The 24,136-nt window shown below is 38.6% G+C and overlaps 1 long non-coding RNA gene across 2 annotated transcripts in view; it reads left to right on the top strand.

Moving 5' to 3' along the window:
• Positions 1 to 1,622: 1,622 nt before the first annotated feature.
• The window catches only part of LOC108447766, a 47,264-nt gene continuing 24,750 nt past the window's right edge, over positions 1,623 to 24,136 (top strand). For both annotated transcript variants that reach the window (XR_001863449.1, XR_001863448.1), the window contains exon 1: positions 1,623 to 1,775. This is a non-coding gene — a long non-coding RNA (uncharacterized LOC108447766). The remainder of the gene's footprint in view (positions 1,776 to 24,136) is intronic.

Genomic DNA, 24,136 nt, shown 5'->3' with positions numbered 1-24,136 from the left:
AGTTCAGTGAGTTGGCTTGATCCACCTTCTCCTTCAGTAGCTTCTGCAACCCGTCGTGTGGGACTCCATACAGCTGCTTTCCACTTCCGTAGATATGGGATACACATCATAAAGTCACCCCAAGACACACCTTCAAGCCTAAACTGGAATTGCTACGTTTAAGTCATGTCTTTGTGTCACCTGGGTGTCCCAAGAACAGTGCTGCTACACGTTTTCAGCTGTGTGTTGTGCACATCCTTGTTAAATTAATTAATGGCTTTACTTCATCCAATTTGTGCGAAAAAGATATAAAAATGCTTACACACAGGAACACTGTTGCCTCTGGTTATAAAGAGCTTTCAGATGCAAACCCTCATTCTTCCTATAACAAGTCTCTCAAATATGTCTGTCGTCCTCCGTGCTGTGCTGAATGTGGGTCAAGAGAAGCTTCATTGTCACAGAACTTCTGATACTGAATGCAGAGGTTGAAAAAAGACCATGCAACTGTAAGTAGATTAAAATGGAAAATACTGAGTCTTATAGGGTGCTCAGCCCCTGACAGTGAGACCTTCTAATCTCAGTATATGGATTTCTGGAGTTTGTATATCACAGTACACAGTGGAAGCTCCACGAATTATCTGGAAAATGATGAGTTGCATTTGAGAAAGGCCTTAGAAATGGGGTATTCTGGAGAAACTTCTTTTTTGGTTCTGTATCACAGTGATTTAAGAGGCCATCATTTAGAGGTAAGAAAATCTCAATCTTTTACGTAAAACAAAATGTTACTTAAAAAAATAAGTTGTTCTTGTCTTTCTTTTTTAAAAATTTTTTTAGTTGAAAAATATATAAAATAATCTAGAAGGCCGGCTTGTTCCGTCTGAATAGAAAAGAGGAGAAAAAAGTCTAATTGGAAAAAAATAAGATAGAAGGGTATTTTGGAGAAACCATCTTAGAGATAAGTGCTGAATCTTTGTTCTCAAGTACTTTGTAGGTCAGAATTTCAGGTGGCTGTTTCCTCATATTAGCTAGAAAATGCAACATAATAAAAACTAACAACAGTGTTATTTACTTGCATGGTCTCCCTTGTGGGTAGCATGTAGACTTCTTTTTTTGTCTTCATTTTTGCTTAATCTAACTCTAAACTATCTTAGATTAACTACATCACACAGGCAGTGATCTTTTGTAGTGTCTCTATTGCTGTTTTGTAATGGCCTTTGCTCTCTGTAGCAAAAAAATGGTCATGTTTATCTAACATGAGTTCACTTACTTATTTGCCTCTTCATTCTTTTCACTTCTAGCACTTCTAATTATTCTTGAAATTTCTTTTGTTCATTATTCTGAAGCATAACCTCCTATACCAGGTTAAAACCAACTCTTTCTAATGCCTTGTGTTCTTTTATTGGCTGCGTTATGAAATCTTGGGGATTAAAAAAAAATAAAGCAGAAAAACCAGTTTATATAAACAGCTTGATATTTTTAAAGCACAGGGTCAAGCCGATCAGCTTTTAATTAGAAACAGATTAAACCTTGATCACTCCTGCAGAGCGCTACAGCATTGACTGAAGGTAATCCCCATAAGCTTTGGAGTGAGCGTAGTTGAGATATCTTGCCGGTGACTTTGCATTTGAAAACTGAAGGTCAGAAAGTCAAAGCAGCACGCTAAAGCTGGGAAGATTCTAAATCCTACTGGGTCATTGACACAAATTATGTGCTACTGGGGAACACAAAAGAAGAGCAGTCCAAGTTACAAACCAAGTGCTAAAGTTCTCCTAAGTTCTCCAGTTCACTGATTTATGGTAATGTATGAATATCTTTTTCAGAAAACTTATATAAAAATAGATAGTATTGTAGCTCTTATCTGAGAAATGGAAATAATAATTTTTGTTTCTGTTGGTTTTGGCCACAGAAGCTAATGGTAGCTTCAAAATGCAATGGAAAGGGTCATGAGATTTGAGTAACAGTGTATAACCACAGAGCTGTTTATGGCATTTCTATAGTGATCAACTTATTTAAATTGCTACATCCCAAATGTTTAAACATTCTCTGTGCTCATGTAGATGTGCATCTCTTAATATTGCTGACTATTGTGAAATCTCACCAAAGTTCTCTTCAAAGCAGTGCAGCTCCACGAGCAAGTCAGCAGAATAAGATTCTCTATCCAGCTCTGGAGAACTCAGCTGAAAACACTTTTTTTCTTATTTTACTTACACTTTTAGGGGAACATCCCTATAGGAGTACCACAAGTATTTAACTTATTGGATAATCTTATTCCTTGCTGGTATATGTTATAGTGGCTTACTTGGCTCTAAATGAAGGGCAGAGGCACTGGTGACTGCTGTAACCCTCTGGGCATCTGCAGGAGAGACAGTCAGAAATAGTCAGGGAAGCACTAACCTTATGGGAAGCTTTTCACTTACCTCTTCAGTCTGAAGTGTATTCAAGTATTTGAGATTAAAAGAAATTACTTTTGGAAGCAGCTTGCTTTTATTAATTAATTGAAGGTGTGTCTTGTCATGGTACCATGAGACTTAGGTAAGAGTACCTGGCAAACTGTGTGCGTGTGCTACAAGAACATCCTAAGACCAGTTTAGTTTCCAGCTTTTTTCAGTCTAGTGTTGATCTTTTATGTCTAATTTTTTCCATGCTAAATTGGAGTGAATTTATGGGTTTTTTATTGTGTTTTGTTTTGTTTTTTACTCCCAGGGCATCAATCTGGGAATGCATAGTACATGAGTTAGTATCAGGAACATTTACTCTTGGTATTCCCACAGGGAAAGTTACTCTGTCAAAAATGTGGAAATGAAGACATAATGATTTCTGTGAAAACCTTTTCTGGAGGAACAAATAAAAATAAGTTTTATAATTTACATTTTAAGCATAATATTCATATTTTCCTAAGTCATTGGATTGAATACAGTGAAAATTTGAATTGAACTGAATTGAAACTAAAAATCTCAGACTTCAAGAAAGCCATATGGCCTGATTAATAAGAACTTTGTTTTCTAGGATTTCTTAAACCTAATTTTTCAGGAAAAGTTGAGAGAGACTAAGCAGAGTAAATGCACTGAGTTCCAACTTATTTTTTCAGTACACATTATAGAAAAACTTCTGATGGGTAGACGGATGAGCTGGACTTTTTCACCCTTTTGCAAGTCTCAGGTGTCTCTGGTCTCTTGGTGAAGCTGGTGACTGAGCAATGACTGGCTCTTTGCCCTTCACGTTTGTGTTTTTAACAGGCTTTCCTGGCCCTAAGGCTTTGCCCCCACCGCAGCACCAAGCCTTGATCAATCCATTTGTGGCGGCAGGTGACTGTCACTAGAGGGCGATACACATCCAGAGTTTTAGGAATTTTTGTCCCTCCAAAGGAACCGATAGGTAGCCCTGCGGGTTGCAGTTGATCCAACACAACTTGCTGCTGCTGTGCTTCTGAACTTTCTGATTAGTCGTTAGATATGTATGATAACCCTGATAAGAAAATATAAGACTTTGGGAAATGGCTAGGAGATCTCTGCCTGGAGTTTAACTGGAGATGCTGTGTCGTTTTTATGAGCACTTTTCTTATTGAGCTTTGCTTAAAACTTCTTTGCTTGTGGCACCTCTGGTTTTGTCTTTTTTTTTTCTCAAGACATTCATGGTTCTTTTTTTCCAATTACTTTTTCTTTAAGTCATTGAAACATGAATGGGTTGTTTTTTTTAATTACATAGCTTCATACTTTCTTCCAATGAACTCAGTAAATAACTTTTGCACTTGTCTAACCTATCTGGCAATGTGCAATGGGTGGCCAAAGGAACAGCTCATGCTAATTGTAATGATCTGCACATGTATCTACTGTTACTTAATTGCTGTGAACACCTACTGACACTTTACAGCAAAAGCTACACAATAATCTGAGGTACAGTGCTGTGAAGCAAAACAAGCATGCAGCTAGAAAAACACCCACACCCCAGCATTGTTTTAGTCTTTTTCTGTCACCATTTAAAGTGAACATTTGCTCTTTCAAGCAGACCTCAGCAGCAGCAGGAACATGGCCTGTGCAGCACCACGTTACAAGGACACACAAGCCAGCTGTGAAAGGAGCTGGGCTGGACAAGATAGGAGATCCTGATAAGCCATTTACAGGAAATTTAATGTCATTTCCTGTGCCTGGGATGAACTTGGCTTCTAGTAAGATTTATCACTTGTCTCCAATTAGTTTTATTTTGGGAAACAATTGCCATACTACAAGGGTAGAAGTGATGGCACTCAGGTTTCCACAGCTACAGCCTGTTTTTCATTTTTAGGTTAAACTGCTCAGAAGTTAGGGAGGTATCTGAGTTGGAAACCATACCAAACTATCTCAGGGCTTTTGCCAGCATTTGAGAATTAAGAGTATGTTGTTATCACAGGAACCATCAGGAAGTCAGGCAAGGGTTTTATTTCTTGTGTTGCCCATTATCCTAACCAAGGAACTGAAGGGATAGGCCTGCCCAATGCTCACTTGAGAAGATATACCTTTTTTACCCTCCAGTTCCCCCAAATGGAATGGAGAATCTGTTCCTTTCTGATCTTTAGGACTTTTCAAGGAAGTTTATTTTGATGTCCGTGTTAAGAGTCATTGTGAAACCTTCTAAATCAGGAAAACAGCAGTGACAAGCTCACAGCTGTTACCAGAGAGAGATGAGGTTGGATAGTGGGTTTGCTGGTATATTCTCCCTAAGGTGCCATGCTGCGTCACCAGCCGAGAGATTTGGTGACTTCATGCTGATTCGTGCAGTGGGATTCCCAAAGCTCAGATCTTGGTACCCTGCCTTACACCGGGTCACTCTGGGGTGCACCATCACTGTCGGGTGTTAGAGATAAAATACTGGATTTTTCTCCAGCTCTTCTCTTTTTGGATATGTTCTTTTCCAAAGGCTCAGCTTGGCTGGAGAGCCATGTTTGGGAAAATACCACTCCCAGTATAATCAGAAGAGATATGTTACCTTTGGGTATATACATGAAATGAGCATTTATCCAGTGAACTTCATGCACAATTATTCCACTGTGAAGCACAGCCATGTCAAGACATATCACAGATCATGTCCCTGCTCACCAGTTACTTCTGCCTGGTCCCCCTGACAGGCGTGTTCAAGATGAGAGAAAGCTGTTCCTCTACAGATAAATGCTTTTAAGTTAATTAGTTCTAATACAAAATAAACAGAGCTCCTTTTTGGGGGGGCCCTGGTTCTTCCCCCTTCCGAGGGCCTAACATTCTGTATGCCTGTTGTGTACCCACACACAAGCTGTGAGATGTCCACGTAAAGAACAATAAATGCCAGAAGATGTTTGCTTACTTTCTCCTCTTCAACCTCAATATGGAGTTCCTGCTTTACAGCGATTGTTGTATCCTGTTTCCATGAGGTCTGTGGTATGCAAAGCAGTCAGGTGATGACCTTGAATCAGAGCAGATGTCATAGCACCATGTACTTGTTTCCAGTGCTATTTAACATTTGCTGTTTGCTGTAAGATAGCAAGACGGCTTTTCTTATGGTAGTTTTCTTTTAGAAGCTGGTCTGCAAGAAGTTCCAATTTAAACCTGATCTGATGCAAAGAAGTAAGTACACCATGAAGAGGTTGCAGATGAAGTGAATTCATGTTTGGTAGCAAGAATAGCTTTGACAGGTTCCACATAGCAAATCTTCTTGTACCCTCATGGCTTAAAGGGAGAAAAACAGGATTTTGGTGTTTTACTAAGATTTGTCTTTGAAAAACCGCCTCAGAAAACAGAGTTACCTTTTTTTGCTTTTCCAGTGTGAATTCTGAGGAGATTATCATCTAATAGTGTAGTCTCTGAATAACTGGGGAAACTTAATCAAGGAGGAGAAAAAGTAGAAGCTGCTCATGGTGTGCAGGGTTTTGGTACTTGTCTTTGAGCATCCTGTTCTAGGAACTCATATTTGCTAAGGTTCAAGACCTGTCTTCTCATATACCTTTTTTCCCCCATCAGGAGTGCATGCATGACGTAGCTAATTACATTTTCCCCTGAGCTTGGATTTGGGGTAGAGTGGTATGTGCTGCCTACTTCCACAGCTTGTGGTGATATTCACATTTGGGAGAAATAAACTGAGGTTAAGGAATAACTATTGAGGCAAATCTGTGATTTGTACAGCTGAAACTGGCAGAAAGTCTTTGCTTAAGATTAGGGGTTTTGAAAATTACTGATCTTCATTACTTAAATTTTTCCTCAAATGCTTGAGGATCTTGGTGATCTTGTTAATGAAATTTTAGCTGGGTTGGTTATTGGTTGATATTTGTTACCCTCAGTATAACAATTTTTGTCTACTTAAGATTTTATCTCAAACAGAGGCTTTTAAGTCCTAGGCCTCAGATCTCATTCAACTATATTTGATTCGAACTGGTTTCCCTTCAAGTAAGTCCTCTTTTGCTACCAAATAAAATTTGGGGAAAGTGACTTTCCCCAATACCCTCTATAATGTTATAATTGTCACTAGTCTGTAAACATCATAACAAACCCACATCACAGTGGCTAAAACATTACAACTGAAACAGTGGCATTCCACGATTAAAAACGTCAGCTTCTACAGTGTAGGTCAGGTCAGTCTTTTTGCTCCAATAGTGTGCCTGCTTCTGCTCTTCAGTTTCAGTTTTCTTACCCAAAAATAGCTATTTCTTCTGATCATTAGGGTACTTGCAGAAATGCAGAAGGAATGGTTTTAAGTTCTACTATAATTGACATAGTTAAGTGTCAAACCTGTCTCTGCATTTCCCCACACAGGTATCTTTGGGATTGCTTTGCTCTGAATTGAAACCTACTAAGAAAGAGTGACACATCCATGGATAGAATTACAGATCCTTACCAAAAAATTTCCTCATTAAAAAAAATTATCTCACCTAAGGAAAAAAAAAATTAATTTACCAGATGTCCTTGTGAGCACTGTAAGTTGAAGCACCTACTTTCTTCCATGAGTTTCAATGTATTTTGATATTTTTTGATTCCAGTATTAGGACCATTAAGATATCAAATTTACAGTAAAATTAAACAATCCCTATCCATTTTTTTTTCTGCTCTGGTACATGAACAAAGAGCAACACTTGGGAAGTATTTATTGGTGTCTTTGTCAGGATTTCAGATTAGTAGTACATGTTTTAAGAAATACTTTTATTTCTTGTGTACTTTGAGTAGTTGGCATTTTCATGATGCCTTATGACAGCACGTTACCTTACTGACCTCTTTTGGCACAACACACTGCAATTCCTTAATTATTTTTAATCTCTTTTTAATGTCATTAGTGCAACTAGCACATTTTCTACTGCCAGTGGAAGTGACCTGTGATAATCTTAAAATAGGGTGGCCTGACTGTGCCTGCTGCCTTCTTTTATCATCCATTCTTTTTTGTGAAGCTCTAAAAATTGGGACAGGTAAGTGTCACAAGACCTGTCTGTCAGCTGGCACGGGAAAAGTCGAGTTGCTCATCACAACTACAAAGAGTGAAATTAGCCATGCCTTGAGAAATGCCACCTGCTCTGCGTGTGGTTCATTTTGCAGCTGCACTCTCCAAAGGCAGGGAGTAGTCTTATGTGCATGAGGCAGATGAAGGTTTTTGTTTCAATGTGCTTTAATTTCTTTCAATTTAAAGCTAAGACATAACAAGTTTTGCCAATCTGTAGGAGGAAATAAAAAGGCAGTTAATACTTTTCTGTCATTCAAGCTTGTCACTTCAGACGTTTACTACTTATGAGAGCAGGCTCATTTTGACCAAACTTCATATAATTTCTTTTACAGAATATACTTGGACACCTCAGTGAAAGGTGCTTTCTTGTATTTTTTTTTAACAGCAACTGCTGCTTTCTTGTGGTTTTGGGTTGGTGTATATTTTGTTTCTCTCTTTAAACTGCAACCTTCACAAGAATGACAGAACTAAGAGGGTTTGGAGCACCACCAAATCACATCATCAGAAAACCTCAGGATCAATGTTCTAATTACCACCTCTCAAGAGGAGGTGACTGGCCAAAATATGCTCTGCCATCACCTTAATTGGCTTGGTTACTGAAGGTTGGCAATACAGGAGTTTTGCATCATTAGACCAAAAATAACAAAGGGAAACAATCATATTAGTGTAATTCACTTTAGAACAAAAAGACTATCTCTTCTGAGATGCCTGCTGCATCTAAACGTTTAAGATACTTTAGTTTCTTTCTTCATGATAAGATTGCCTTATGGGAGGGACTGGGTCAAATTAGACTCTGCTCTACCCATGTGTGCTCTGTCTTTTCCAGTGTGATAGGCTTTGGTTTAAAGTGATCCTTAGACAAAGGGTAACACAAACCGAAGAGGAGAAAGTGTGGAAATGTCTCAGCAGGAGACCTTGTACTGGGGAAGGACTTGCTTTGCCTGCTTCAGTTCTGTGGACTTCTCTGAAAGGGAAGAATCAAAAATCTGCTGTTCCAGCTTTGGTATCTGAAGCCCTGGCAAGGATATTGCCCCCTTCCTTCCCCCTGCAACCCCCCTTCCCCCAGTTTACACATGCATTCATTTATGATGGCACATAACAGCAAGAAAGAAAGCTGTGAAAATGAGATCCTTTTATAAAATGAAACTTGTAAATTCTTCTCGCTCTAGAAATCCAAAGCATGATGATGTAATGCTGATCACTTCATTGTCCTATGAAAAGATGTCTTTGTCCTTCATAGCACTCTGGAAGCCAAAGGTTAAAGGCTGAATACTTCCTTTGCTTTTTCTCAGGCTGAATCTTACCCAGGAGATCAACCAGGTCCAGGCGTTTTGTCAGAAGCCCTTGCAATACAGGATGAGCTCAACTTGGGAAAATGTGAGAAAAGCCATGAGATAAATGATTGGTAGGAGAAGTATGAGAGAGAAAGAAAGATTCTTTTTAGCAACTATTACATGTTATCCCACTTCCTGGTAAATGTGCCCAGAGTACAGTGTGAGTCCTGGGTCTCTGAAGTTCTTTGTGCATTACCTTGTTTATTAGATCAAGCTGCCTTTTTTTTCTTTTCTTTTTTGGTTTCTGATTGGAATGGCACCTGTGCCACTTAAATGTGCTAGAAATTGCTGCTTAACTGAAAGGAAGACATAATGATAGGAGGTGGTCACCATCACTTGATTTCTGCTATCTTTGGGCTTCAGTGTCACACTCAGACTTTCTAGAAGACACTGTATGTGTGCCTAGATAAATGATCTGCAGGTAATTAGAAATCTAAGATTTAAATTTAGAACTCAGCTAATATTTGAATTTGGATAAGCTCCCTGTACTGTGCATGTCTTCAAGGCCAATCTTTATCTTAGGCAATAGCAAGTGAAATTTGAAGGTGAAACTTTCCATCATAGCATTTTTTAGTAACTGTTCTTGTATTGAGCTCATCTTTATTTGTATTGTTGTAGAGTCTCAGCCTTGGACCAAAATAATAAATGTGCCCCATCCTTTGAAAACACTTTAGAGTATTTGACTAGATGATGTTTAAGGCCCCTTCCAACCCTAACTGATCTATTATTTCTGGAAGTAGTCCATGGGGTAACCCTGTAATGAAGGCACTCTAATTTTCTGCCCATATGGCTTTCTGTCATGAAATAAAAGCTCTTCAAGAATGTTCAAAATGCATTTAGGGAAAGGTCTATCACAGAAACAGGACCCTTGCCAACTGCATCCACCAACAGCTGCTCTGAACTTTTTATACAGCATTTTCTGAAAATGGTGTACTAGGTTATGTGGGACTATGCCTCCTTATCCAAATTCTGATTTTCAGAGCCAAAGTAAATGGTGAGATTCAGAGCACTATTAGCAAATAGAGTAGTACTCCATTAGCTAGTTATGCAGCCCCTTTGTATTAAGCCTAGAGCTGGAATTCAATGAAAAATTGTAATTAAAAGGACAGTTTGGAAGAGGTAGTGGTTTTATATTTTAATATTTCTCTTTACCTTGTGAAATTGTATATTATGAGCAGCTTACCTGCATTGAAGCAGCTGCCCACATTGGAAAGAAACTGTGAAATGGTGTTTATTGATCAGGTTGGCCCCTTTCTAAGGAAAAGTGAGGTTGTGCATATAGTCCAAAAAACGTTTGTGTATTATATTTATAGGCCTCAGCTGTCATATCGCTCCCAAAAGTCTAACTGTGAAAAGTTTAGCTGAATTGAATCTGTCTGGAAATTCATTATTCAGCAAGTCCAGATGCTATTGTCAATCTGTACCTGAACCAAATCCTTGCGTGCTTGAACCAGTTTTGAAAACTGAATCTCTAGCGAAGTTCATAGTCTCACTTTCTCTTAATGAGAGCAAGAGAGTACAAAGCACTCTGAGACCAGAAGGCATTTAGTGCATTTTCTGGAGTGTCCAAATAACAGATAATTATTCAGGGCAGCAGTAAGCCAAGGGCTTTTAGTTAGCACTTAAAAACACAATCATACAATGGTTTGGGTTGGAAGCAACTCTACAGATCATCTCCTAACACCCCCCATGTCATGGGCAGGGAGACCTCCCATTAGAACAGGTTGCTCAAAGGCCAACTTGACCTTGAATATTTGCAGGGATGGGGTACCCACAATTTCCCTGGGCAATCTGTTCCAGTGCTTCACCACCCTCACAGTACTCTCCTTAAAGAACTGTTTCCTGATATCTAATCTAAATCTGCCCTCTTTCCATTTAAAGCCATTCCCCTTTGTCCTACCACTACATGCCTTTGTGAAGTCCCTTTCCAGCTTTCTTGTACTCTCTTTAAGTACTAGAACATGTTCTGATAAGGTCTCCCTGGAGCCTGCTTTTTTCTAGGCTGAACAGCCCCAAATTTCTCAGCCTATTTATATAGGTCAGAGGTGCTCCAGCCCTCTGACCGTTTTCGTGGCTCTCCTCCACACTAGCTCCAGCAGGTCCATGTCCTTCTTAAGCTGGTATAAATAATAGTAAGGGTGATGACAACACAAAGTGAGAAGCACTGTTTGTGCTGGTCTCCAACTCTTAAGTTCATTGGTTCAAACCTATAAAAACATATAGTTTCATTTTCTTTCTTTTGAAGTCTTTTTGGTAGGAAATATATTTGATAAGCATGATAGTTTGAAAAGTCTCTGCAGTTAGGAAGACATGATTATTGAAGTCAGGGAAATAGAAACAAAAACTACACCGAGTCTTATGAAAAGTCCAAATAGCCTTTGTGTGAGTTTTAGGGGGGCTTATGTTTCTGTTTTTTGGGGTTTTTTTAAGCTTCTCAGGCCAGCCTTCTTGGGGTGCACTTTCCATCAGAATCTTGTGCTTGCTTGTATACAGCACAGCAAACATGGTAACTTGAGGCCTGACAGCAGCCTGGTGTTTCATCTTGGCTGACTAGATCTGCATCTCTTACAGTTGTCCTATGCTGTGAGCACAGTATCACGGCTTCAGGTACCTATATACCTGTGCTAGTTAGGAATTAAGTTATTTCACCATTTCTATACACGCAAGTGTACAGAAGACACAGCATGAAAAACATCCTGAGAGTATCTCTGGTTTCTTACTACTCTTTTTCTATGAAACAGCTCTTTTATGTAGATAGCCTGCCAGGCTATCAAACAGACCTAGTTTTGAATTACTGTTTCTTAATATTTTCTGGGCTTTTTAATCTAATTAATTAAATATGCTCTGGAAAATCAAGCAGCGTTTTCCTCCTTAGCCCAGAAAAACATTGTAATCTTACAAGAGTGCTGGCCCAGAAATAGATAAATAATATATTGGGCAGATGTTTGACAACAGACTTTATTAGCAGTCATGAGTTTCCACATAAGTCATAAGTTGCTCTGTGCTGTAATTTGTGGCTGTTGTATCTTTATAAGCCTTGGGGCAAGGTATTGTGTCTAAGACAAATACTGCTTTATGTCCTTGCTGATGTCTGTCATTTGATTAACCTACAGTGTTTAATCAATCTTGGCTTGAAGGACAGGTCCTGGTCAGGTGATGTGTTCAAACATACAGGCAGAGAGTCCTCTGGGTAGAAAGAGAGAGAGTGGCAGGGTCTTCATTGTTTCTCTCCTGCCAACAGATACAGGAAAAGCATAGAGAATAAAACATGTGAAAGTCTTGGGCCTGTTCTCTGTCACCCTTGCTCCACAGATGTTTAAACAAGTCCTTTACTCCCTAAGCATTTGTGCTAGATACTTTATTTCCTTTGAAAGCAAGACTTCAGTTATCTTCCATCCTCAGAAGAGACCAGAGATTTGTTTTCAATGTCTCTGCTGAAGCATGCTGGCTGCCAGTTCATCTTCAGGTACCTGGTATAAGCAGAAAAGACAAAAGACTATGTGAGCTCATATACCACTTCATATTGGCTGCAAAGTGTAAAAGGAAACAAGGAAAAGATTCAGAAACAAGTTGTGGAAAAATGTTTTCAAGACAGAAAATTACCTGTAATAGACAAATATTCTTTAAAAACAAGCAAATGACAACAAAAAGTGCTGCTTTGGAGTATCACTATGGTCTAGTTATCTTGATATATGTTTTAGATCTTCAGAGCTGTGATAAGAATGGACTCCACATTTTTTCAGTCAGGAAGAGTATCCCACTGCAAAGGCAGTGTCCCCCTTGGGCCGCTGCCTGCTCCTGTAGCCTGCCAGCAGTGCTGAACAGCAGTGTTGGCAGACTGGTACTCATCTGCCAGGGCCAACACTGAAAAAGTGAATGGACAGTTCTTGTCAACAAATTAGATAATATCACCATTGAAATTTAGGAAAGACCAGCATGTACCTGTACGAGCTGTCAAAAAGGTCTGCATTCACAGCTCCGGAGCCTCGAAGCAATGACACCAAGAGTTAATTGTCTGGGCAAACTCCCAGTTTGCTACCTAAAGGGAATTTCATCTTTTACTCTGGTGTCCTTTGCTTTTTCCTCACTATTTAACCAATTTCTGTTCTGACAATGCTTAAATAACCAACTATTGAATCATAAATACATTTCAACAAGTCTTTTTATTTAGAACAACTATGTCTACAGCCTAAAGATACATAACCACTGATATAACAAGGTAATATCTTATTTCATTAAAATTTACACACTTAAAAGAAAAACAACAAAACCTGACTTTGAGGTTGTACTAGTATGGGTAACTTTCATGAAGGTGACTTTTAGGAAGTAGAAGATAACAAATGAAATGGACAAAGCTGTCAAAATTTTAAAGGGTAACTTTCTATTTGAAGAACCTTGTTTTTGATCCCTGATTGAGACAGTCTTAGGAAAACCGTACTATGAGGAATGTTAAACCATCTGCATCCAAATGTTTAAGGGAATGTGAAAATTCACGGAATCACTAGTTGTTCTTGAAATGTCTATGCATGTAAGGCATGGACAGGATTTGGAATAACCTGGAGAGTTGATTGTTTGCACAGTAGTAGGGAAGAAGTGATCCAGATCAGAATAAAAAGCAAAACTGAGACATGCATGAAATTGTTAGACATGATGAGATCAAAATACCATGCAAATTAAACAAAATATCTTGTTTACTTATAGCTCAGAGTTATGCAATGGTGAATTAGTTGGGCTAACATAGGCTCATTTATGCAAGATACCACCAAATAACCCATCTTGGGTGTTGCTTTTGTACCTGTAAGGGATTGTCACAGCTTGTCTTCACAGGACATGTGAAAATCACAGCATGATCCTATGGATATCAGTCAGTACTTCTGAAGGGACTTAAATGGTACAATACAGCGGGAATTTATATTTCACAAATATAGATTTTTTTTTTTTTTTAACTTCTGGTTTAAAGTGCTGGTGTATAAACCAGTAGTCATACATAGGGAGTCAGGGAAATGGAGACATTTTATGCTTCTCTGTGGATTATACTCTCTTGCCTTGAATTTGTTTGTTTTTTTCTTGGCACAAAGTCTTCAGAAGAAATATAATAATGTACATAGGTGAGGCACTAACAGTAACTTAAGCTTGCCTCTTGGATTGAAAATGCAGAATACCTTTGACAGCTCTCCAAGTCTTATGCTTTCAGCCAAATTAGTAATGTTCCAATTAAATCTTCTTCAGGAGGAATTTCTTCACTGAGAGGGTGGCCAGGCATTGGAATGTGTTTCCCAGGGAGTTGCCAGCCCTGGAACTGTTCAAAACACCAAGTAGACACGGCACTTTGAAATATGGTCTAGTGGGAGTGGTGGTGTTTAGTCAAAGGTTGGAATCAATGACCTTGGAGGTCTTTTCCAACCTTAATGATTCTATCAAAGCAAAAAGCTACGCAGCCTAGCACATTTCACATTTTTGAGAACCTACCCCACAACTTAGAAGTTTCTCCACAGCTGCCAGTGCTCAGTGGCCTGAACAAGCCAGTGTGCTGCAGACAGCGAGGAGAAATGCTGACTCCTCCATCCCTTTGTCATTGACTCTGTTTTCCCTACGGACCTTCCCTCCTAGGGCCAAGAAAAGTTCTCTAGTTTAGGGGCTGCTGGTTTTTGGGGTATTTTTTCCCCTGTGTTTTTTTTTGTATTGGGGTTTTTTTTCTTTCTTTCTTCCCTTCCAGCAGAGATGATGCCCCATAATGTCTGCAGTTTAACATTTGAAGGCAGACACAAAGTTCTGAGTATCCAGACAGAAGGAAGGTGCTGCCTTTGGACACCTGAACTTCATTGTGTTGATGCAAAACAACATCTTCCTTAAGCCTTACGATGTGACCTGAACATTTACTGATCGAAGGACGCATAGCCTGACAAACAAATCGTTCAACAAATACTTTTCTGGATACTTGTGAGCTTTGTACTCGAGTTCTGTTTGTCTTTCCTTCCAGCAAGCAATCAAGCTAGCAGGATTACTTGGGAAGTTTTGGCATTAAAGCAGTGATTGGAAAGAGTTCACAGAAAACAAGACTTGAGCTCAGAAATGCAACATTTATAAAGTAAAAAAAAAGAAAGGTTGGGTGATCAACTTGTGCTTGTGTGTATTTTCAAAATACTTGGCATTTTAAGTATGGTTCCTGAAGCAATGGGTGGACAATTATTATACATTATTTTAGTTTAAAAAATGTTTAACATGTAAAAAATCTACAAAGAAGCAATTGACAAGAAGATAGTGTTCTTAAATTATCCATATAGTTATTAAATCCACAGTTTAATCAGTGGATAACTTGAAATATCAATGCCATTTTCCCCATGTGAGAAAAGCTACCTCTGCATAAGCTAAATACCTGTTCGCAGTTGTTAGTAGCAATTTGATATAGTTTTAATTATGATTCCAAGACAACAATGCAACAAAAGTCATGAGAGGGCAATACTTTTGCATAGCTTGCACAGGGAGCTGGAGTTTGGATGATTCCCCTAATCAGTCTCCGTTCCAAAAACTACAGGGCAGTGCATATTTCTTTGGGATCTTTTTAATCTCATCCTTTGGGATGAGATTAAACTCCTTCTCCATTAGCAATGCACCTAAAAAGAGTAGTTTTTCAGACTGCCCACCTACACTTCAGAGCCATTTACAGTTCCAGTAGCAACTGCTGAAACTACTGACAAAAATGTCTAATTGGAAAAAGATTCAATTATGCTTTAATTTTCAAGTGGAAAATTAGTAAAATGAGTTCAAATGAACAGTGTATTCTATTCAGACACCCAGCATGGGAGCAGCCTTGGCAAAAAAATGAATGCATAATTAAAGGTAGCTTCGCCCTCCAGATTGGTCCAGATTTCAGCTAATTTTCTGCCTTAAACACTGCTTTAGACCTCTTACTTTTTCTTTTTTTTTTTAATTGTTGGGATTCCAAATCACTGCACTTGCTGAAAGGATGTATTCTTTTCAAAGATTTCAGGAGTTAGTCTTATTTTCTATCTGCACGTCATTTGGTTGAATTATTCTGAACAAAAACTGCCAGAAAGTAGCCTCAGATCTTAAAAGAATTCTTGAATTTCCAGTACCTTACAGGTTTTCACACTTTTTTCCTTTTTCTGTAAATCTGTAGATGAGGATCCTGGCTCCAGAAAGAATCTAACTAAGCTTTCTCTTAATGAAAACAATTTGGTTGTTTTTTTGGATTAGATTTGATTTTGCTTAATCTAGTCATAAGGCCTTTTGAAAAATAGCAGTTAAAACTACAGGCCTTCCCATGTTAAAAAGAAAATTTTTCTGAGTTCTTTGCATTTAAAAAAGGTGTAGCTTAATTGAACCTTGTCTCTAGAATATATTGGGGGGAAAAAAACACAGTGATGGCTTTTTTTCGTTCTTGGAAAAAGAGGCTGGAATTTTTTGTCAGAATCTCTATCACCTTGGTCAATGAGATGGGGGAGGCAGTGATGTAACAACTGGTGAGCTTTGTGAAATTGTATCAATTTACAAATCCTAGTAATTGAATGATTTACATGCAGCAAAAGAAGTAATTGCTAACTGTAAGAAATAAAAAGGGGTGGGGGAGGATTAGGGGAATCATTGGGAAACAAAGACTCTTTGTGGGATTTACAAGAGCCAAACACAGTTTTTTTAAACCAGTTGGGCAGGTTAAATGTAGAGATGTTTTGTCTTTCAACAAGAAATCCCCTGGAATTGTCAAATACTCTTCAACCCAGACAGTGATTCATTGTCCACTGAATAAACAAAGTAAAAAAGCAGCTGTGAACATCATGATAAAAACACCTCTGAGAAACATCCAGAGCTTTGAGGGCTGAGATCTCAGTGGCAAATTGTGATCCACCTCCAACCTTAGCTTTACAGTAGCTCCCAGTTTGTTCCTAAAAGGGTGCAGGAGTTCTCTTCACTAAGCACCATATTTCAGCATCTACCCAACTAGCACTGAATCAGTATGCCTTGGGGGAAAAAAAAGACTGGGGAGAACACTTTTTAAATTGAATGGAAGGTTTTACAATTATTCCAGCTCTGTGTTCACTAACTAGGTTCCTGATACTGACTCAGTGAAAACAACATGTATTGTATATTAGCACAATGGTGCTGAGTGGAAAAAAAAAATATCTCCAAATGAAATTTCCATCTCAAAAGCAGTCTACTCTTATCTGAACTTAGCTGTTTCCTATTAGTTGATTAGTATTTAAATCTGGTGATAAAAATGAGATGGAAAGAATGAGCTGTGCCTTAGCAGTCTTGATAGAGCTCCTGTTAGGTGTTCTAACTCTGAGTAAACACAGAGTACAGTAACAAATCGCTTTAAAACTTCTGCCACCTCTCAGGTAGAGACCACTTCTTGGCAAAAGGAGGAAATGTTCTTACTCAGGGGCTGGGTTTATTAAGGGCACATATAGATTACAAGGAGAAAGGTTGTTTCTAGTCCAAATTACGCTGTCTCTTTGTAATCTACAATGATGGATCTAGAAGAAACGAAAACATCTGTCAAAAGAGCTGTTATATTGGGAAAACAGGAATATGTACATTTATTTCTCTGCAAACTTTTCAAAGACTTCTGGTTATTACTTCAATAGAGAGAGTAAAAAAAAAAAAAAAAAAAAACTTCCGTTAAAAGAAAGTCAAGGGTGAAAGGTTAGATTCATTGTTGTTGCTCTCAAAAGTGCAACACGTGGGATTTCATGCTTTTTGCTTTGATCAGGGTGCCCGGATGGCAGTTCATTTCAATAAACTGACAAACAGCTACATACAAAACTAAAAGTAATGACTAATCAAGTAACACTGCATCATCGATCAGGAGTAAAAAAAAAAAAAAAAAAAAAAAAAAAAAAAAAAAAACTTCCAAAAGCCAAAAAACCTTCTGACTGGACCAGATGCCAGCATAGCATGTGAATTTACCCCTGCCTTGAGATGAAATAGTCTTCTAGTACCTAGAGCTCCTGCCAGTGTTTTAAAGCATCTGTTGAAAACAAATGCTGCAGTAATCCAGTGGACAGGCTCTGTGCATGTAGTCTGACCAAATTTTCCAGTAAACGGCCACCTTCTAGGCAGGACCATTATCAATGAGGTGATCTTTTTCTAGCAAAACTATCAGAAATGTTTAGGGTGAAAATTGTGACAGGACTGGAAAAGATCAAATTGTCTCATGACAACAGTAAATCATAATGTGCATGGAAGTGCAAATATTGTCGACCAAAATTTCTTAGCAATTACTGGTGGTTAAAAGAATGAAGAAGTTGGTAAAATAAGTGAAAAGAGGTACTGTTGAAATACTCCAAAGTTGTGTTGGGAAGCATGACTATTATCTCTCAATTCCTGGTTCATCAGTCACCTTGAGACTAAGAGCTCAGAAACATGCATTTGACCTGTATATTTATTTTTACTTTAACTTTTATAATAAATCCAACCCTGAAGAGAAAGTTGGAAAAGAAGTTTGAACATCTACTATAGTGAGATTTTGCTCAAGGTATGTGATTGGGTTAATGGAACACTACTTTAATAAATCCTGCCAATGAATAACAGAGTAGTGGGAATAAAAGCTCAGTATGAAAAGCTGCTTCAATTTCCAGACATGACAGTCTTTTGAAGAAATAAACTCCTCTACCTTACCCAAATTGTATAGTGCCATTAAAAATTTATCTCTTGTTGTGACTAGGTTTTAAATTATAAAGAGAAGGCTGGAAGATATTATATAAAGACTGGAGCTACTGTTTCAGTGTCTTGTTCGGGCACTGCTTACCAGCTGATTTACTTACGCCTTGTGCCAAATTATGTAAGAGTGTGTTGAAGAAACAAGAATGTTTTTTCTTGGCACTTGTGATTGGTTACAAATACACCCAAAAATGTTTCTTAAGACCCAGAGCTGTACTAGTTTCTTTTTGGCATTTCTTATTTGCAGCTGAGGTGAAGAGCTTTTATTTTAAAGGGTGAAATAGCAATGGTAAACTGTTTGAGGGGATGCAACTTTTTTATTTGGTGGAGGCACAAGACACTTAATACTTTTAGTAGTTTTCTCCTTGCTTTCAGAGTAGCTAACAGGAACCCATAAAATAATGGACTTAAAAAAAATCATCACCTTCAGTAGCCAATGTTTTCTTCATACCTGAAGAAAAAAAAGTTAAATATTTAATATGTGCATACAGGGGGACACCTCCCTCCCCACACACACACACACACAAAACCCCAAAACCTAAAACAAAATCCCAAACCAAAACCACTGCACCCCTAAAAAACCTTTCTGAAATTTTTTTTTCTACTGGCTTGAGAACCTGAGTTCTCTGCTGGCAGCATTGGTAACTGTAACAATTAAAGCAGCACAAAAAAGTAAGTTATTGTTTTCAGATGCTGATGCTGAGGGAAGACCATGGAACACTTAATCAGATGTTTCCAGGCACAAATCTTTTGTATCAATACTTGAAAGCTTACAAACCTCTCAGTGGTTTAGATGCCAGACTCAATTAAACCCTCATTTAAGATCATTCACCTTCACTGAAAGCTGCTCGCTCAGAAAATCCTAACCAGAGACTGCTTTTCAGAGGTTAAGTATGGATGTTGTAGGCAGTCAGAATTGGTTCGATGTGAGACATCTCTGGCCAATATATAAGAGAAGCATAACCTGAGTCACAGGATTGCTTATAGAAAGGGCAGAACAGCAGCATGCTTGGGATTTTTTCTTTCTGTCTTTGTATTGCTTAAAGTCCACTCTCCTTCCACAGTTCTATTTCAATTTCAGGAAACAAGATTTTTACTTCCAGTACCACACTCCTTAAATTGCAATTTTTTCCATTTTTCTGCCACTTGTGTTTGGGAAATGTACTAATTGCCTCTCCTAACAGAAACAGATAAGAATTCATGTTGCTTGATCCCATTTTTGCTGGTACTTCTTGTGGCCTGGGGTGATTAACCTATTTTTGCTGGGTCACTCTCCACTTCTGTAAAGCAGGCAGAATTCTCAATACCTATATTATTCCATAAGGATGTTTTAAAACTTGGGTAAAGTGTTAATTTTGTTAAACTTGTAAAGCATATTTAAAGATTTACCAGTGAGAAGTACTATATTCATGCTAACATTTTGAAGACTACCTGTGCTTACAAAGATAACAAGCCAGTGAGTTGAAGATTAAAAACTAGGAACAGAGGTCCCATTGACATGTGTTTGTATAAATTAGTAGGAAGGAATAGAACAACTAAAGAAAACACTTAGATAAAACAGGATTTATCATTCCCTAGCGTTTCACTAGATATCAACATCTACTTACAGCTTCTATCAGGGTAACTTTTCTGCAAAACTGTGACATTTTCAAAGGTTGCAGGAAGAATTAAGTTATCATAAGATGAGATGGATCTTTGCTTCTAAAACTGCATTTCTATGTGGGTGAATAGTAGTTCCCTTCTTGCTGCTTTACCAGGAAATAATTGCTTGCATTTCTGGCAGTTTTAAGTTGTTTCTGTTTGTGACGCAAGTTTCCATCCAGAACTTTACCTGAGTGCTATTATTGCAATACAAAACTGCAAGTTAGGGTTTTTTTCCAGAGCCTTCTACAGTATTTTGTCTTTTTGCTCTCTTTTTTGTCACCACTTAAAAACCATTTGTTGGTTTGAAACAGTCACTCTTCCAGCTGAACAGATGTGAACCAGTGCATGAAAGCTCTAAGGAATGTTCCATGGCAGCATCTGCTGCTTCACTTTAAAGTTTATTTTTAACATGAAATACTTGTGAGCTTTCATTTGTAGCTGAAATGCTGTCTTCTCAAAGCAATGCAATTAGGTCTGACCCTTCAGCACAAGGGAAAAAGGTATGATGATATGTGGTTTTAAAGTAGAGATGCTGCAGGCAAGTCTGCAAGTGACTTTGCTTTGTTATTCATCACGTTTGTGCAGATCTATATATCTTATATGCTAAAATTTCCTTTGAAGTCAGGTTGTGTCATAGAACTGCATCTTCAGAACCAAATCTTATCAAAAGCTTTGGCAAACTGTTTTTGGGGGGTTTGAATGTATTTCTTATTCTAGCTTACAGTCTCCTTATTGAAGACAATGTGTTGTTTTTAATAGGAAATTGTCTCCTTAATTTTTGTGTGACATCACATTGGAATCATTGCTGCTATTTCTGTGCATAAGACTGATGTCAAAGTGGTAGGTATGAGGCATAATATGAGCTCTGAGCTTCCGGGAGACAGAAGGAGGCAGTAGCAAAGGCTTTGCTGTAGTTTATAGCCCCTGGGGAGTCAGTGTGGGCCTCAGCATGGCTGGAGCACTGGGGGAATGAACCATTGGGGCTGCCAGGGTAGCACAGAGATGCTCCCTGTTCTGCTCACCCAGGCTTGTGAGAGAGGGGGGTCATTTTACTGCCCAGAGACAAGTGGCAGCTCACATCACTCAAAGGGGAGTCCCAGATTCTGGCTTACAGCAGTTTTCCACTCATTTGGTGCCAGGACTGGTGGAGTAGGAGAGAATCTCTAACCCATTATTTCCAGCCATGCAAAAGGACAGGCAGGAAACATATTTAAGCAGATGTCTTGTGTTTTAACAGAATTTCAGTGAGTCATCTTCATGCTGTTAGGCACTCAATGCCCCAGACAGCTTTCTAACGGCTGTGGCATCTTGCTCACAATCTAATATGATGTACACATTCCACATAATAAAACCCCACATCTTCAGCTGGGTAAGGTCCATAATACCTTTTTAACCTTAGTAAATTTGCAGTTGAGGACCTGGCACAGGAATGCAAAGCCCAACACAACCTCAGTCTGATTTGGTGGTAAGAGCCAGAACCTGGCCCTGGCCTGTAAGTTGCATTGCTGCAGGAATCTTTTGGGACATAGCATTTGTCATCTTTAGACAGCCCATGCGGACAAAAGGGGTTTTGTGAGCTGGCTGGCAGCCTGTGAGGTACGTACATGGCTGTGTGCTACCTTAATTTTCCCCTTCTTTGTCCCGACATGCCACTCGGGGACTGACTCAAAGTGAATTAAAAGAAAAGAAAGATGTTTCAGCTTTTAACAGCAGCAAGTTCTTTTTCTTCTATGGGTGCAAAAATGAATGTCTTAAATCAGGTAAATCATGATCTTGTTACACGTGACAATATGGTGCAGCACCTACTGAAGGCAGTAGGAAAGTTTCTCTTTTCCACCTGTCTTTTTGATACTCACCTGCATGTTCCTTCTCCCCCTAGCAAAAGAAATAAAGCCCCATGTTTCTAGTCCTCAATAATATAATCTCCTTAATCAATTTGATTGCTGAATGGAAGCAGCAGAGGAGGACATGCATCCAGGTAATGATTTACTTACTGCAAGGTCAAGGAAAATACTTGCGCACAGCCATGGCCTGCATAGCTGATAATGAACAAGCCTGTTTCCTTGGTCCCACACTTCTGGCCTTCCACTAAGCCTGGATGTGAAGCAGCAATTTCTGTATCAGGAATAGCAAAGCAAACCCTCACCTTCATCACTTGCTTGGATGACTGCCAAATGTTTGCACATATGCTATGTGTTTCATACACCTGATTACTTGATGTCATGAATTGACATGGAACCATCCCTGGGAATAAAATCTAGGTAAATCAAAACATGTTACAGAACCACAAAGAAATTATTTAACAGTGACAACTAGTGTGGGAAATAAACAGACAAATTTATGGCAATATGATCTCTAAACTGAATCTTACACTGTTGCAGAGCTGAACTTGGATTAGTATAATTTGGAGTTTCTTATAAGCCTGTTTTTTCTGTTTCACGCAAACAATTCAGTCATTTTCTTTTAAAAGACAAATTAATGTTTTTTCCACTCAGTGTCTCCACTTATTCTGTAAAAATAGTTCTCATCAAATGTCATTTTTACTTATGATTATCATACCAGATTGTCTAAAGACACTTTTAATTATGCTACGCTGGATGGGGAGGGATAACTTTAGAGACTGCTTTGCAAGTGCTGCTGTTTGGTTTTGCTTCTTCCGTGGTCTCAAACAACGCATATTGCCTTTTTGACTAAGGTGCATCCTTTTTATCGATGTACTCATATAGTTGGCTCGCAGCCTCAAAACTGGGAGTTATTTCAGGTAAATCAAGCAGCAGCAGTATTTCTTCTCCTGAAGAAAAAAGGCCTCTTAGTTTCACCCTTTGATTAATTTCAGGCTAATTTTAGTAGATCTTGAGGTTTGAATATGGTGTTCTCTGAACTGTGTGAAAACACTTCACTGACTTAGTGTTGCTGAATTTCTGGCATTTGCTTTCTCAGATTCTCTAATGTCCTGCAGAGAATTCACAGTGAATCCTAAACTGATGAAGAAGTGATCTCACTTTCATCTATGGTAGTATCAGACCTTTTCTCTTTGAAGTCTCAATCTACTGCAGCCTGTTCTGAATAGCTTTGACTTGCAAGTTCTGTTCCTATATTGGAAACCAAAATCTTGTCATGCAAGAGGATGGTTTGTCCTGCTATGCATACTTTAATTTGCACTGTTGTCACGGAGAGGCTGAAAAGCACAAAATCAATGTAAAGAACCTGGCTTTTGGAAATCTAGTTTATTGCTCTTCAGTGAAACCAAAGAGAAATTGCGTCATACATCTCTGCTTTTGCGAAGTTTAATACAACATAACATCTGAGGTTACCTGTGTGAATGCCTCATGCCAGTGTCCTGTACCAACAGCAATGGGAAATGAATTACTGTGACTCTTTTAATGACAACATTGGTAGAAAATGAAGCCTTCATTGCTGATGAATTGATTTGCTACAGAAGTGGGCACAATTCTTCCCTGCCTCTTGCTTGTGAATTGTTCTCTGGCTATGAGAAAGAGAGTGTGTTCATGTTGTAATTAGTAAACAGGCAGCGTAACTTCTTCTGAGTAGTGGATTCCTTCAGCTTTATTCTCTGTTATGGAACTAAAGGAAGTACAAAAGCTCCTACAGACTGCAGCAAGCAAATGTAACAGAGACAGTGATGCACGTGACTATTTAAAAGATGAATCTGAATGCACTGGAATGTGACAGTCTACATTGTAGCTAATCAAGAGCTTCATTACATCCTGTGCCAGAATTTTAAATACCTTAGCTCACCATAGACATATTTAAATAGAAACTTTTTGCATTGACAGCAATCCATATTAAGTTTTTATTCAGACTCTGAAGATAATCAGGAAACCTGGGTTTGTAGGTTTTTGACTAGGACTTATTTTCTGTTCATTCAACACATAAATTCCATTTATTCTGAATAGAAGCCTGCTCAGTGAGGTTCTTGAGGACACTGTGGTTATTCATTGAGTAGGGTGATACTTTGAATGTCTAACCCCATCTTTTTCATATCAAATGTGGTAAAGAGAGATTGGCATCTAGCCCACTAACATCCTTAATCACTGAGCTCCTGC

This window comes from Corvus brachyrhynchos, unplaced genomic scaffold (assembly GCF_000691975.1).
Source record: "Corvus brachyrhynchos isolate BGI_N302 unplaced genomic scaffold, ASM69197v1 scaffold23, whole genome shotgun sequence".
Lineage (NCBI taxonomy): Eukaryota > Metazoa > Chordata > Aves > Passeriformes > Corvidae > Corvus > Corvus brachyrhynchos.
The sequence above is the reverse complement of the archived record's forward strand: the minus strand, read 5'-3'. Positions and strand labels throughout refer to the sequence as shown.